Source organism: Mustela nivalis, assembly GCF_964662115.1.
Source record: "Mustela nivalis genome assembly, chromosome: 3".
Lineage (NCBI taxonomy): Eukaryota > Metazoa > Chordata > Mammalia > Carnivora > Mustelidae > Mustela > Mustela nivalis.
In genome coordinates this window covers 13,227,062-13,243,536 of record NC_139022.1, presented here as the reverse complement: position 1 = coordinate 13,243,536, position 16,475 = coordinate 13,227,062, and the positions used below count along the sequence as shown (strand labels likewise).

At 46.2% G+C, this 16,475-nt stretch overlaps 1 long non-coding RNA gene across 1 annotated transcript in view; it reads right to left on the bottom strand.

Annotated features, from left to right (window-relative positions):
- The window catches only part of LOC309862322, a 477,958-nt gene that overhangs the window by 414,566 nt on the left and 46,917 nt on the right, over positions 1–16,475 (bottom strand). The window lies entirely within an intron of this gene.

Genomic DNA, 16,475 nt, shown 5'->3' with positions numbered 1-16,475 from the left:
AGCTATACCAGCTCTCGAAGCAGGCCGGATAGCTCAAGCAACAGCAGCCAAGCCAAAATCCTTATCCCCTGCATTTCTGAACAATGACAGAGCAGCGGTTCTGTCTAGAACCAGGAGGTATTCAGAAGTCAATTGTTGGGTTCCGGGTTGTGTCCATCAGTTCAGAGGCGGCCTTCAGATCAACTCATGATTCCAGGGCCTTGGCATTGACTCTGTTCTCAGGTTCTCTGCTCAGGGGCAAGTAAGCTTCTCCCTCTCCAGCTCCAGCCCCTGATTGGGATCTCTCTGCCTCACTGTCCAAACGTGCATGTGCACGTTCAATAAGATAACAAAGACAAAAACAGTGCACAATAATTGACTGGGGCCAAAGGATGTTTTATTGAATTTGGACCTAGGTTCCTATGGAGGGCAGCCAGGTATAGAGAACCTCCCACCATCCTAAAATGCCCAACCTTCGCTCGGAGCTTCCATGTTCATTCTCCTGTTTTTGCCTTCCTGGATCTCCTCACCAACCTGCAGCATCCGCTGTCTGTCATGCTGTACTGACCCCTTGTTAACACATTGTGCATCCTCTCGGGGCTCCATTGGAACATGCCCATCTTCCTCAAGAGGCACTGTTTGCTTATCGCATGTAACCATTTGGGGGATGGTCATGAGAGGGTGAAGGCAGGCTTGTGCTGCCACGTCTCCATGCAGTTCCACAGAGGGTAGCTGATCCACCATGAGGGAGTGCTCAAGGTTCTTCCACATTCGAATCCTCTTCAATGCGTCCTTTTGCACATACAAGTTGTCTTCCTGAAACGGGCACGGAAGTCTTTCAGATGGCTTGACTTGGGCTTGGGTCTCTTCCAATTTGCTCTCCGTTGGCTCCTGTGGACTCCAAGAACATGAGTCCGTCCTGGACCTAAGGTTCTAGGGTGTAGAGTCTGCCTTGGATGCATGGTCTTTTTGGAAGATTGGGAGGCCTTGTTGGCACCGTTTCTGGAGACTATCGAGGTACTCGTGTGCTCGCTGTGGAAGACTCCAGACATGTCTTTGGCACGGTTGCGGGGGTTCACTTTGAGCTTCCCTTGGGTGGCCCTTTTCCTGTTGAGATGCTCCATGATTTGGTGGGAGGGTCTCACCCTTATGCAGGGCTCGGATTTCCTCCCCTGAGGCATTGCTTGCGGTCTGTTAGTTTCTTGGCCTGTCGTGGCTAAGATGGAATGAGGGATCCTTGCCTTTCTCCGAGGTCCAGAGGGCTGGTGCTGACACTCACGACCAAATACTATGAATTGGGCCATGGAGAAGGTGACACCGACTTGCTTCGCAAACTGCCTTGGTGAGAGACCCAGGTGGCTCCAGAGGTTTGTGACAGCCTGGGGTCCTCTTGTCCCACCCATGACTACTCCAGTCAAGTGTAGTGATCAGGCCTGGGTTGATGAGGAGTGGTTGCTATGACCTCAAAGCTTTGTGACATCACAGATGCTGGCTTCACTGAAGCAGCTGTCCCTCTCCCATGACCTTGGTGTCCTATGGCTTTAAGTAGGAAGCCCCAGGAAGGACAGAACAAGAGCCCTCTGAACCTGATCAATAACTCAGGATGTCTTGTGGGTTAATGTCCAACTTCCCCTTTCTGGAGACCTAGAGGAAGGAAAATGACATTCAGTATACCTTCCTTTAGGCCCACATATACCCGGAGATGGCAAGGTGTCCTTTTACACTACAATTTTTAGATACCTCAAGAAAAGGTGAGGCCTCGCGGGTATAAGCAGCTCTCCGTGGGGATTGACGTCCTGTGGGTGAGAGCGTACTTTGTCAGCGTCTTTTGCCTATGGGTCAGTGATGACTAAGGTACAGAAAGTCCCTTTCCAAGGTAAAAGGTGAGGGCATCGATATATGGTGCCGTCTGTGGCCTCGTCTCCTAGTGTTCTGAAACACGCGGCTAAGGGATGAGGCCTCTGTCTACCTGGCTTTCCCTTAAATACCTTTGCAAAGTCTTTGAGGACAGTGATATTCTGCATCTGAGCTAACTCTCAATGAAGAGGCCTGGACCGAACCCGTTGTTATTATTAGTTAACTGTACTTGTTGTGGTAACGGGTATAGACATGTGGACCAAGACTCTTTAGTCAGAAGGAAAGGGACAGCCTATATCGAAGGCTTGCAAGGCCCATTCGAGCAGACCTTTGGAGTGAGCCACAATGCACTTGCAAGGACTAGTGGATTAGGAAGTTTGGGTCCATTTCGGCACCACAGTATTCCTCTGCCGTCGAGTGAATGAACCCCTGGACCTTGCCTTGACATGAATGTCCCATGCCCTGCTGTTGGGAAATGGAAAAGGCAAGCAGACAAAGGGAAATGTCATATGGCTTCCCACATTATGTGCCTCGGGAGGAATACCTTGGCCCTAGTAAAGGAAGGGAATAATGAAGGGCAAGAAGTCAGATGAGGAGACCCACCAGGAGTGATTCAGGACTCTGAGAATCCAGCTGAGGTCTACCGAAAAGAGAACTGCTTAATGGGTGGTCAGGAGTTGTGGCATATATTAGGAGGAGCACTAGGACGTCCATGCAAATAAAGCATCCGTGAATACTCTGTCAAAAATGGATGATGGATGATAGGCAGGCTTTCTCAACAGAACAGCAACAAGAACAACATAAATTCAGAGGAAAACAATGTGGCCCTCTCAAAACCAAAGGAAGTCACAGGGAGAAAAGAAAAGAATTATATTGTTTATTATCTTTCCTTATTGAAATGACATTGGGTGGGTTTCCTAAAATGTCCTTCTTTGAATTGGGTCTTTATCCTTGTAAATTAGAGTTTACCCAACTCTTCCATCTCTGGATTTGATGAGAGGACATCACAATGCCTTCACTAAATACATAGAAGAGTTGCCCAAGCAAATGACTTGACCTGGCCTTCTGTGTGTTGGCAGGGGTTGGATTACTGCTTCAAAGGCTTCCGTCTAAACTAGAGAGCTGAGATTTTGTAGGTTTCCTGACCTAATCTTGGAAGTTTCTATGTGTCTGGGAATTTATCCTTTTCTCTCAGTTCTTGGATTTGCTAGCATAAATGTGTGGCTATGCCTTTTCGGTTATTCTTTTTTCCTTGCTACCAGCTGTGATGTGGTTTCATACTTGCAGCTGTGTGCTTGTCTTTCTGTTTTATCCCAGGAATGGCTTCTGCGGTTTGTTCGTGTTGTCAAAACTCAAGTGTGAGATCTCCTGATTTTTTTCCATTTGGTTTGTTTGTATTTCCTTAATTTTGATAATCACATGTCTGATTTCAATTTTTCTGTTAACTTTGGAGTTCGGTTTTTCTTCATTCTGTTCCTTCAGTCGTCCTTTTAGGTGGCTTTCTTTTTCAGTGTTTTTAAATTTTGGAAATGCATGCATTTAACCCTATATGTTTCCCCATAAAATGTTTTGGCATCCTCCTCTAAGTTTCTTAGAATTCATTCTTTCATGGCTCTTTCTTCTTTTCCTTTGGATTTTCTTTCTTGCATTCATTGTAGTTCGTGAGTGTGTTGTGTTTTCCAACTTTTAGTGTCTGGCTGTATTTCCGATTTGAAAGTGATTATCTTCCTGTTTTCATACCTTCGTGATGATAAGTGCACAGGATAGGTTTTGACTTCTCTTCCATGAATTACGACTGGATTTGGACTCGAGCTCATGACCTGTGATAGACGAAGTTAGGTCTGCCGCTGGGAAGAGCATATCTTATTGTCCTCAGAGATGCAATCTTACTCATGGATCCCCAAATTTCAGGTGGTCTCGAATGCCCATGTGGACGTCTGTTATTCCTTAGCACCTTCCCATCCAGATAATCTGTCCTGTGCTTAACCTGGATATCATAGTTGCCAACAGTATTGGATAAAAGTCGCCATCTCCATTCCTGTGTGTTCATAGGCTTCCAACGTTTAGATACACCCTTGTTCGTGGTGGATGTGTTGGCAATTCTTCCAGGTTTCTGATGTTTTGATGCTCCATCAAGACAAAACTCCTTCCGCTTAGCTTTTTTCTCTCGAAGGCATAAAATCACTCTCGCTGAATTAGGCACAAACACTTTGGCTCTCTTCTCCTTGTGAATAGCATAACCTACGTCTTCCCTGTTTCTTCACTTGCAAGCTATGAGTATCTTTATATTTGAAGGAAATCTCCTATGGGCAACAGAAGGACGAGCCTGTTTAATATTTGCTGTTTTCTTATGGATGTTTCTATTTTTTTTTTATTTGGAATTTCAACCACTGTTACAAACTGTTTGTATTGACGGGAGACTTTAGTCCTGAATACTGAATGTATTATTGATAGGTAATAGTTCACTTTCTCATTTCGGTTGGCTTCTATTTGCCTTTCACCTATATGGTATTTTCTTGGGGTTGCTTCATTGGTAGGATTCCTCGCTTCCTTCCCATATTTTGCATGTCTTATCTTTGTGTGTTTGCATGTGCATGTGTTAATGCTGTGTGGTGTGTGTGTGTGTTTCACATCACAATTATTATTAAAATACGAGAGAATGGAATTCGGTCTCTTGTGGGTAGCAATTCAATTTGACATGCCTTGAAATCTCACATTCCATCAGTTTCAGGAAATCTCCTGCAAGGAATGTCATCTCTTGTCCTCTTCAAGTAACACGTGTTCTCACAAAACTGCTTTCCAAAGAACAGCACCATTTGAATTCCTCATTAGAGTCATACTGTTTGTCCCAATACCCTTTCTTTTTCGTATGTTTCTTGACTGTCATGAGTTAGTGAAATCGTCTGTTTATTGTCTTTCTGAGAATGATAGATGTGACAAAGTCCAATGCTCTCCGCAAGACTGCCATAAGAGACATGTGGAAGAATTCCTTCTTGCTTATGTCACAGTACAAATTGTGGTGACATGAAGACAGTGAGATGGTAGTAGTGTCTAATAACCTCATGCTTCTTCAACCATGAAGGCAACAAAAAGATGACCACAACAACTGCAGTGGGGTGGAAATTGACCTGAAGCCTACAAGGTAAACTCCACAGCGAAAGAGAACGGAAGTTGCAGAGATGATGGGAGAAGGTTGGAGACATGGCTCAGGGGAGATTTGGTTGGTTCGTGGATCAGAGGGCTGGAGTCCATGAAGAGGACCAAAGCACAGGAGAGCAGGGCACACTGGGAACGCACAAGGAACCTGTTTCCCAGTGCCGTTGACTGTGAGACGCAGAGGGTCTGAAGGGCACGAGTACTTGACAACACAAGTGTTGAGGGCTAAAATTTTCCTATCAGCAGGCTTGGCAGTCATCAACTTGAAAGAACACCATCTTTTTCCTGCATATGATACCAACAAGTGACCAGGAGCAGACAGCCTGGAGACAGTGATCAGAGAGAGACAATACCAAGAGACGCAGTGGGAAGATGATGAGTCGTGGGAGGGATTCCGTGAAAGGCAGTGTTCATGGAGATGACTCAATGTGGACATAATAAATTTTGGCTCTCGCAACAGCAGCATCAAGACAGAGCTTGGCCAAGACAGGTATGTGAGGACAGAGACTCCCTAGCCAGCCAACACGAAATACCAACAGTGGAACACTTGGAGGACTGCCTTCCTCAGTCCAAGATGCTTAGTCCAAGGAGAACAGAGTCTCCCATAGGGGACGAGAAGAAAGCTTTGACCACATGTTCTCTTCTGAACACAGCATTCTGCAGGCCTGCGTTCTGTTGAGTTGGTAGAGTTTCTCCTTTCACAGGCACACCAGAGCCCACGAAGGTAAACCTCAGCATATTCAGCCCGGACCCTAAAAACAACAAACGGCCGGAGAAGAGAGCTACTGCAAATGACTGGCCTCCAGGACAGGGTCAGCCACAACACAAACAGCAGTGGCATGCATGCCACATACACACTCACAAACACACACACACGCACGCACTCAACAAACCTTAAGGGCGAGCCCTGGGTCACTCACGGATCACTTCCTCCTAAATAAATTACCCTCAGGTTAGAAAACAGAATGAGTTTAACGAATACAGAGAGGTGACAGAGACTTAGATCCAATGCAAAGATGGAAGAATCAATTGATTCCCAGGTAAAGGAAGAAGGAGTGATTACGACTAGGCAGTCAGAGTGAAACCTCTACATAGAACACGCCCGATGCGGGATAGAAAGCCATGGCCTGGATACTCGCTGTACATCAGAAAACATAGGAGATATCAGAGAGTCTCGAAACACAGAGATAAAACTGATAAAGATAAAAACACCTAAAGAACTCCTGAAGAGAAGATTGGCAGGAGACTGGATGCAAAGTTCGGGAACATGGTAGAAGTGGAGGATCCAATTAGGAACCGAGAAGAACAAGCCTAGAAAATAAGGACGCAAATTCTAAGAGAGAAGGCAGAATGATGGAACATGGTAGTGAGCTTAGGGAATCTCTAAGGAAATGAAAGAGGTGCCTCTTGTAGGTGAAGTAAGAGTGAGAGAAAGAAAAGAGGGCTGATCCTAGATTAGAGAACTCGGGGCTGGAAAGGACCCTCATCTGGGAGCAGAGAAAGTGGTTCAGAATCAGAAGAACAGAGAACTCTCAACACCTTCCACAGAAGCGGAGCACCTAAAGACATAGTGCCATTCCCCCTGGAAAATCTAGGCATGGAGGTATTCTCTTTAGGCAAATAGGCATCGGAGAATAGTTTGTCCATAGCCCAGTCACTGACTTCAAGAGGAAAAGCTATACCAGCTCTCGAAGCAGGCCGGATAGCTCAAGCAACAGCAGCCAAGCCAAAATCCTTATCCCCTGCATTTCTGAACAATGACAGAGCAGCGGTTCTGTCTAGAACCAGGAGGTATTCAGAAGTCAATTGTTGGGTTCCGGGTTGTGTCCATCAGTTCAGAGGCGGCCTTCAGATCAACTCATGATTCCAGGGCCTTGGCATTGACTCTGTTCTCAGGTTCTCTGCTCAGGGGCAAGTAAGCTTCTCCCTCTCCAGCTCCAGCCCCTGATTGGGATCTCTCTGCCTCACTGTCCAAACGTGCATGTGCACGTTCAATAAGATAACAAAGACAAAAACAGTGCACAATAATTGACTGGGGCCAAAGGATGTTTTATTGAATTTGGACCTAGGTTCCTATGGAGGGCAGCCAGGTATAGAGAACCTCCCACCATCCTAAAATGCCCAACCTTCGCTCGGAGCTTCCTTGTTCATTCTCCTGTTCTTTGCCTTCCTGGATCTCCTCACCAACCTGCAGCATCCGCTGTCTGTCATGCTGTACTGACCCCTTGTTAACACATTGTGCATCCTCTCGGGGCTCCATTGGAACATGCCCATCTTCCTCAAGAGGCACTGTTTGCTTATCGCATGTAACCATTTGGGGGATGGTCATGAGAGGGTGAAGGCAGGCTTGTGCTGCCACGTCTCCATGCAGTTCCACAGAGGGTAGCTGATCCACCATGAGGGAGTGCTCAAGGTTCTTCCACATTCGAATCCTCTTCAATGCGTCCTTTTGCACATACAAGTTGTCTTCCTGAAACGGGCACGGAAGTCTTTCAGATGGCTTGACTTGGGCTTGGGTCTCTTCCAATTTGCTCTCCGTTGGCTCCTGTGGACTCCAAGAACATGAGTCCGTCCTGGACCTAAGGTTCTAGGGTGTAGAGTCTGCCTTGGATGCATGGTCTTTTTGGAAGATTGGGAGGCCTTGTTGGCACCGTTTCTGGAGACTATCGAGGTACTCGTGTGCTCGCTGTGGAAGACTCCAGACATGTCTTTGGCACGGTTGCGGGGGTTCACTTTGAGCTTCCCTTGGGTGGCCCTTTTCCTGTTGAGATGCTCCATGATTTGGTGGGAGGGTCTCACCCTTATGCAGGGCTCGGATTTCCTCCCCTGAGGCATTGCTTGCGGTCTGTTAGTTTCTTGGCCTGTCGTGGCTAAGATGGAATGAGGGATCCTTGCCTTTCTCCGAGGTCCAGAGGGCTGGTGCTGACACTCACGACCAAATACTATGAATTGGGCCATGGAGAAGGTGACACCGACTTGCTTCGCAAACTGCCTTGGTGAGAGACCCAGGTGGCTCCAGAGGTTTGTGACAGCCTGGGGTCCTCTTGTCCCACCCATGACTACTCCAGTCAAGTGTAGTGATCAGGCCTGGGTTGATGAGGAGTGGTTGCTATGACCTCAAAGCTTTGTGACATCACAGATGCTGGCTTCACTGAAGCAGCTGTCCCTCTCCCATGACCTTGGTGTCCTATGGCTTTAAGTAGGAAGCCCCAGGAAGGACAGAACAAGAGCCCTCTGAACCTGATCAATAACTCAGGATGTCTTGTGGGTTAATGTCCAACTTCCCCTTTCTGGAGACCTAGAGGAAGGAAAATGACATTCAGTATACCTTCCTTTAGGCCCACATATACCCGGAGATGGCAAGGTGTCCTTTTACACTACAATTTTTAGATACCTCAAGAAAAGGTGAGGCCTCGCGGGTATAAGCAGCTCTCCGTGGGGATTGACGTCCTGTGGGTGAGAGCGTACTTTGTCAGCGTCTTTTGCCTATGGGTCAGTGATGACTAAGGTACAGAAAGTCCCTTTCCAAGGTAAAAGGTGAGGGCATCGATATATGGTGCCGTCTGTGGCCTCGTCTCCTAGTGTTCTGAAACACGCGGCTAAGGGATGAGGCCTCTGTCTACCTGGCTTTCCCTTAAATACCTTTGCAAAGTCTTTGAGGACAGTGATATTCTGCATCTGAGCTAACTCTCAATGAAGAGGCCTGGACCGAACCCGTTGTTATTATTAGTTAACTGTACTTGTTGTGGTAACGGGTATAGACATGTGGACCAAGACTCTTTAGTCAGAAGGAAAGGGACAGCCTATATCGAAGGCTTGCAAGGCCCATTCGAGCAGACCTTTGGAGTGAGCCACAATGCACTTGCAAGGACTAGTGGATTAGGAAGTTTGGGTCCATTTCGGCACCACAGTATTCCTCTGCCGTCGAGTGAATGAACCCCTGGACCTTGCCTTGACATGAATGTCCCATGCCCTGCTGTTGGGAAATGGAAAAGGCAAGCAGACAAAGGGAAATGTCATATGGCTTCCCACATTATGTGCCTCGGGAGGAATACCTTGGCCCTAGTAAAGGAAGGGAATAATGAAGGGCAAGAAGTCAGATGAGGAGACCCACCAGGAGTGATTCAGGACTCTGAGAATCCAGCTGAGGTCTACCGAAAAGAGAACTGCTTAATGGGTGGTCAGGAGTTGTGGCATATATTAGGAGGAGCACTAGGACGTCCATGCAAATAAAGCATCCGTGAATACTCTGTCAAAAATGGATGATGGATGATAGGCAGGCTTTCTCAACAGAACAGCAACAAGAACAACATAAATTCAGAGGAAAACAATGTGGCCCTCTCAAAACCAAAGGAAGTCACAGGGAGAAAAGAAAAGAATTATATTGTTTATTATCTTTCCTTATTGAAATGACATTGGGTGGGTTTCCTAAAATGTCCTTCTTTGAATTGGGTCTTTATCCTTGTAAATTAGAGTTTACCCAACTCTTCCATCTCTGGATTTGATGAGAGGACATCACAATGCCTTCACTAAATACATAGAAGAGTTGCCCAAGCAAATGACTTGACCTGGCCTTCTGTGTGTTGGCAGGGGTTGGATTACTGCTTCAAAGGCTTCCGTCTAAACTAGAGAGCTGAGATTTTGTAGGTTTCCTGACCTAATCTTGGAAGTTTCTATGTGTCTGGGAATTTATCCTTTTCTCTCAGTTCTTGGATTTGCTAGCATAAATGTGTGGCTATGCCTTTTCGGTTATTCTTTTTTCCTTGCTACCAGCTGTGATGTGGTTTCATACTTGCAGCTGTGTGCTTGTCTTTCTGTTTTATCCCAGGAATGGCTTCTGCGGTTTGTTCGTGTTGTCAAAACTCAAGTGTGAGATCTCCTGATTTTTTTCCATTTGGTTTGTTTGTATTTCCTTAATTTTGATAATCACATGTCTGATTTCAATTTTTCTGTTAACTTTGGAGTTCGGTTTTTCTTCATTCTGTTCCTTCAGTCGTCCTTTTAGGTGGCTTTCTTTTTCAGTGTTTTTAAATTTTGGAAATGCATGCATTTAACCCTATATGTTTCCCCATAAAATGTTTTGGCATCCTCCTCTAAGTTTCTTAGAATTCATTCTTTCATGGCTCTTTCTTCTTTTCCTTTGGATTTTCTTTCTTGCATTCATTGTAGTTCGTGAGTGTGTTGTGTTTTCCAACTTTTAGTGTCTGGCTGTATTTCCGATTTGAAAGTGATTATCTTCCTGTTTTCATACCTTCGTGATGATAAGTGCACAGGATAGGTTTTGACTTCTCTTCCATGAATTACAACTGGATTTGGACTCGAGCTCATGACCTGTGATAGACGAAGTTAGGTCTGCCGCTGGGAAGAGCATATCTTATTGTCCTCAGAGATGCAATCTTACTCATGGATCCCCAAATTTCAGGTGGTCTCGAATGCCCATGTGGACGTCTGTTATTCCTTAGCACCTTCCCATCCAGATAATCTGTCCTGTGCTTAACCTGGATATCATAGTTGCCAACAGTATTGGATAAAAGTCGCCATCTCCATTCCTGTGTGTTCATAGGCTTCCAACGTTTAGATACACCCTTGTTCGTGGTGGATGTGTTGGCAATTCTTCCAGGTTTCTGATGTTTTGATGCTCCATCAAGACAAAACTCCTTCCGCTTAGCTTTTTTCTCTCGAAGGCATAAAATCACTCTCGCTGAATTAGGCACAAACACTTTGGCTCTCTTCTCCTTGTGAATAGCATAACCTACGTCTTCCCTGTTTCTTCACTTGCAAGCTATGAGTATCTTTATATTTGAAGGAAATCTCCTATGGGCAACAGAAGGACGAGCCTGTTTAATATTTGCTGTTTTCTTATGGATGTTTCTATTTTTTTTTTATTTGGAATTTCAACCACTGTTACAAACTGTTTGTATTGACGGGAGACTTTAGTCCTGAATACTGAATGTATTATTGATAGGTAATAGTTCACTTTCTCATTTCGGTTGGCTTCTATTTGCCTTTCACCTATATGGTATTTTCTTGGGGTTGCTTCATTGGTAGGATTCCTCGCTTCCTTCCCATATTTTGCATGTCTTATCTTTGTGTGTTTGCATGTGCATGTGTTAATGCTGTGTGGTGTGTGTGTGTGTTTCACATCACAATTATTATTAAAATACGAGAGAATGGAATTCGGTCTCTTGTGGGTAGCAATTCAATTTGACATGCCTTGAAATCTCACATTCCATCAGTTTCAGGAAATCTCCTGCAAGGAATGTCATCTCTTGTCCTCTTCAAGTAACACGTGTTCTCACAAAACTGCTTTCCAAAGAACAGCACCATTTGAATTCCTCATTAGAGTCATACTGTTTGTCCCAATACCCTTTCTTTTTCGTATGTTTCTTGACTGTCATGAGTTAGTGAAATCGTCTGTTTATTGTCTTTCTGAGAATGATAGATGTGACAAAGTCCAATGCTCTCCGCAAGACTGCCATAAGAGACATGTGGAAGAATTCCTTCTTGCTTATGTCACAGTACAAATTGTGGTGACATGAAGACAGTGAGATGGTAGTAGTGTCTAATAACCTCATGCTTCTTCAACCATGAAGGCAACAAAAAGATGACCACAACAACTGCAGTGGGGTGGAAATTGACCTGAAGCCTACAAGGTAAACTCCACAGCGAAAGAGAACGGAAGTTGCAGAGATGATGGGAGAAGGTTGGAGACATGGCTCAGGGGAGATTTGGTTGGTTCGTGGATCAGAGGGCTGGAGTCCATGAAGAGGACCAAAGCACAGGAGAGCAGGGCACACTGGGAACGCACAAGGAACCTGTTTCCCAGTGCCGTTGACTGTGAGACGCAGAGGGTCTGAAGGGCACGAGTACTTGACAACACAAGTGTTGAGGGCTAAAATTTTCCTATCAGCAGGCTTGGCAGTCATCAACTTGAAAGAACACCATCTTTTTCCTGCATATGATACCAACAAGTGACCAGGAGCAGACAGCCTGGAGACAGTGATCAGAGAGAGACAATACCAAGAGATGCAGTGGGAAGATGATGAGTCGTGGGAGGGATTCCGTGAAAGGCAGTGTTCATGGAGATGACTCAATGTGGACATAATAAATTTTGGCTCTCGCAACAGCAGCATCAAGACAGAGCTTGGCCAAGACAGGTATGTGAGGACAGAGACTCCCTAGCCAGCCAACACGAAATACCAACAGTGGAACACTTGGAGGACTGCCTTCCTCAGTCCAAGATGCTTAGTCCAAGGAGAACAGAGTCTCCCATAGGGGACGAGAAGAAAGCTTTGACCACATGTTCTCTTCTGAACACAGCATTCTGCAGGCCTGCGTTCTGTTGATTTGGTAGAGTTTCTCCTTTCACAGGCACACCAGAGCCCACGAAGGTAAACCTCAGCATATTCAGCCCGGACCCTAAAAACAACAAACGGCCGGAGAAGAGAGCTACTGCAAATGACTGGCCTCCAGGACAGGGTCAGCCACAACACAAACAGCAGTGGCATGCATGCCACATACACACTCACAAACACACACACACGCACGCACTCAACAAACCTTAAGGGCGAGCCCTGGGTCACTCACGGATCACTTCCTCCTAAATAAATTACCCTCAGGTTAGAAAACAGAATGAGTTTAACGAATACAGAGAGGTGACAGAGACTTAGATCCAATGCAAAGATGGAAGAATCAATTGATTCCCAGGTAAAGGAAGAAGGAGTGATTACGACTAGGCAGTCAGAGTGAAACCTCTACATAGAACACGCCCGATGGGGGATAGAAAGCCATGGCCTGGATACTCGCTGTACATCAGAAAACATAGGAGATATCAGAGAGTCTCGAAACACAGAGATAAAACTGATAAAGATAAAAACACCTAAAGAACTCCTGAAGAGAAGATTGGCAGGAGACTGGATGCAAAGTTCGGGAACATGGTAGAAGTGGAGGATCCAATTAGGAACCGAGAAGAACAAGCCTAGAAAATAAGGACGCAAATTCTAAGAGAGAAGGCAGAATGATGGAACATGGTAGTGAGCTTAGGGAATCTCTAAGGAAATGAAAGAGGTGCCTCTTGTAGGTGAAGTAAGAGTGAGAGAAAGAAAAGAGGGCTGATCCTAGATTAGAGAACTCGGGGCTGGAAAGGACCCTCATCTGGGAGCAGAGAAAGTGGTTCAGAATCAGAAGAACAGAGAATTCTCAACACCTTCCACAGAAGCGGAGCACCTAAAGACATAGTGCCATTCCCCCTGGAAAATCTAGGCATGGAGGTATTCTCTTTAGGCAAATAGGCATCGGAGAATAGTTTGTCCATAGCCCAGTCACTGACTTCAAGAGGAAAAGCTATACCAGCTCTCGAAGCAGGCCGGATAGCTCAAGCAACAGCAGCCAAGCCAAAATCCTTATCCCCTGCATTTCTGAACAATGACAGAGCAGCGGTTCTGTCTAGAACCAGGAGGTATTCAGAAGTCAATTGTTGGGTTCCGGGTTGTGTCCATCAGTTCAGAGGCGGCCTTCAGATCAACTCATGATTCCAGGGCCTTGGCATTGACTCTGTTCTCAGGTTCTCTGCTCAGGGGCAAGTAAGCTTCTCCCTCTCCAGCTCCAGCCCCTGATTGGGATCTCTCTGCCTCACTGTCCAAACGTGCATGTGCACGTTCAATAAGATAACAAAGACAAAAACAGTGCACAATAATTGACTGGGGCCAAAGGATGTTTTATTGAATTTGGACCTAGGTTCCTATGGAGGGCAGCCAGGTATAGAGAACCTCCCACCATCCTAAAATGCCCAACCTTCGCTCGGAGCTTCCTTGTTCATTCTCCTGTTCTTTGCCTTCCTGGATCTCCTCACCAACCTGCAGCATCCGCTGTCTGTCATGCTGTACTGACCCCTTGTTAACACATTGTGCATCCTCTCGGGGCTCCATTGGAACATGCCCATCTTCCTCAAGAGGCACTGTTTGCTTATCGCATGTAACCATTTGGGGGATGGTCATGAGAGGGTGAAGGCAGGCTTGTGCTGCCACGTCTCCATGCAGTTCCACAGAGGGTAGCTGATCCACCATGAGGGAGTGCTCAAGGTTCTTCCACATTCGAATCCTCTTCAATGCGTCCTTTTGCACATACAAGTTGTCTTCCTGAAACGGGCACGGAAGTCTTTCAGATGGCTTGACTTGGGCTTGGGTCTCTTCCAATTTGCTCTCCGTTGGCTCCTGTGGACTCCAAGAACATGAGTCCGTCCTGGACCTAAGGTTCTAGGGTGTAGAGTCTGCCTTGGATGCATGGTCTTTTTGGAAGATTGGGAGGCCTTGTTGGCACCGTTTCTGGAGACTATCGAGGTACTCGTGTGCTCGCTGTGGAAGACTCCAGACATGTCTTTGGCACGGTTGCGGGGGTTCACTTTGAGCTTCCCTTGGGTGGCCCTTTTCCTGTTGAGATGCTCCATGATTTGGTGGGAGGGTCTCACCCTTATGCAGGGCTCGGATTTCCTCCCCTGAGGCATTGCTTGCGGTCTGTTAGTTTCTTGGCCTGTCGTGGCTAAGATGGAATGAGGGATCCTTGCCTTTCTCCGAGGTCCAGAGGGCTGGTGCTGACACTCACGACCAAATACTATGAATTGGGCCATGGAGAAGGTGACACCGACTTGCTTCGCAAACTGCCTTGGTGAGAGACCCAGGTGGCTCCAGAGGTTTGTGACAGCCTGGGGTCCTCTTGTCCCACCCATGACTACTCCAGTCAAGTGTAGTGATCAGGCCTGGGTTGATGAGGAGTGGTTGCTATGACCTCAAAGCTTTGTGACATCACAGATGCTGGCTTCACTGAAGCAGCTGTCCCTCTCCCATGACCTTGGTGTCCTATGGCTTTAAGTAGGAAGCCCCAGGAAGGACAGAACAAGAGCCCTCTGAACCTGATCAATAACTCAGGATGTCTTGTGGGTTAATGTCCAACTTCCCCTTTCTGGAGACCTAGAGGAAGGAAAATGACATTCAGTATACCTTCCTTTAGGCCCACATATACCCGGAGATGGCAAGGTGTCCTTTTACACTACAATTTTTAGATACCTCAAGAAAAGGTGAGGCCTCGCGGGTATAAGCAGCTCTCCGTGGGGATTGACGTCCTGTGGGTGAGAGCGTACTTTGTCAGCGTCTTTTGCCTATGGGTCAGTGATGACTAAGGTACAGAAAGTCCCTTTCCAAGGTAAAAGGTGAGGGCATCGATATATGGTGCCGTCTGTGGCCTCGTCTCCTAGTGTTCTGAAACACGCGGCTAAGGGATGAGGCCTCTGTCTACCTGGCTTTCCCTTAAATACCTTTGCAAAGTCTTTGAGGACAGTGATATTCTGCATCTGAGCTAACTCTCAATGAAGAGGCCTGGACCGAACCCGTTGTTATTATTAGTTAACTGTACTTGTTGTGGTAACGGGTATAGACATGTGGACCAAGACTCTTTAGTCAGAAGGAAAGGGACAGCCTATATCGAAGGCTTGCAAGGCCCATTCGAGCAGACCTTTGGAGTGAGCCACAATGCACTTGCAAGGACTAGTGGATTAGGAAGTTTGGGTCCATTTCGGCACCACAGTATTCCTCTGCCGTCGAGTGAATGAACCCCTGGACCTTGCCTTGACATGAATGTCCCATGCCCTGCTGTTGGGAAATGGAAAAGGCAAGCAGACAAAGGGAAATGTCATATGGCTTCCCACATTATGTGCCTCGGGAGGAATACCTTGGCCCTAGTAAAGGAAGGGAATAATGAAGGGCAAGAAGTCAGATGAGGAGACCCACCAGGAGTGATTCAGGACTCTGAGAATCCAGCTGAGGTCTACCGAAAAGAGAACTGCTTAATGGGTGGTCAGGAGTTGTGGCATATATTAGGAGGAGCACTAGGACGTCCATGCAAATAAAGCATCCGTGAATACTCTGTCAAAAATGGATGATGGATGATAGGCAGGCTTTCTCAACAGAACAGCAACAAGAACAACATAAATTCAGAGGAAAACAATGTGGCCCTCTCAAAACCAAAGGAAGTCACAGGGAGAAAAGAAAAGAATTATATTGTTTATTATCTTTCCTTATTGAAATGACATTGGGTGGGTTTCCTAAAATGTCCTTCTTTGAATTGGGTCTTTATCCTTGTAAATTAGAGTTTACCCAACTCTTCCATCTCTGGATTTGATGAGAGGACATCACAATGCCTTCACTAAATACATAGAAGAGTTGCCCAAGCAAATGACTTGACCTGGCCTTCTGTGTGTTGGCAGGGGTTGGATTACTGCTTCAAAGGCTTCCGTCTAAACTAGAGAGCTGAGATTTTGTAGGTTTCCTGACCTAATCTTGGAAGTTTCTATGTGTCTGGGAATTTATCCTTTTCTCTCAGTTCTTGGATTTGCTAGCATAAATGTGTGGCTATGCCTTTTCGGTTATTCTTTTTTCCTTGCTACCAGCTGTGATGTGGTTTCATACTTGCAGCTGTGTGCTTGTCTTTCT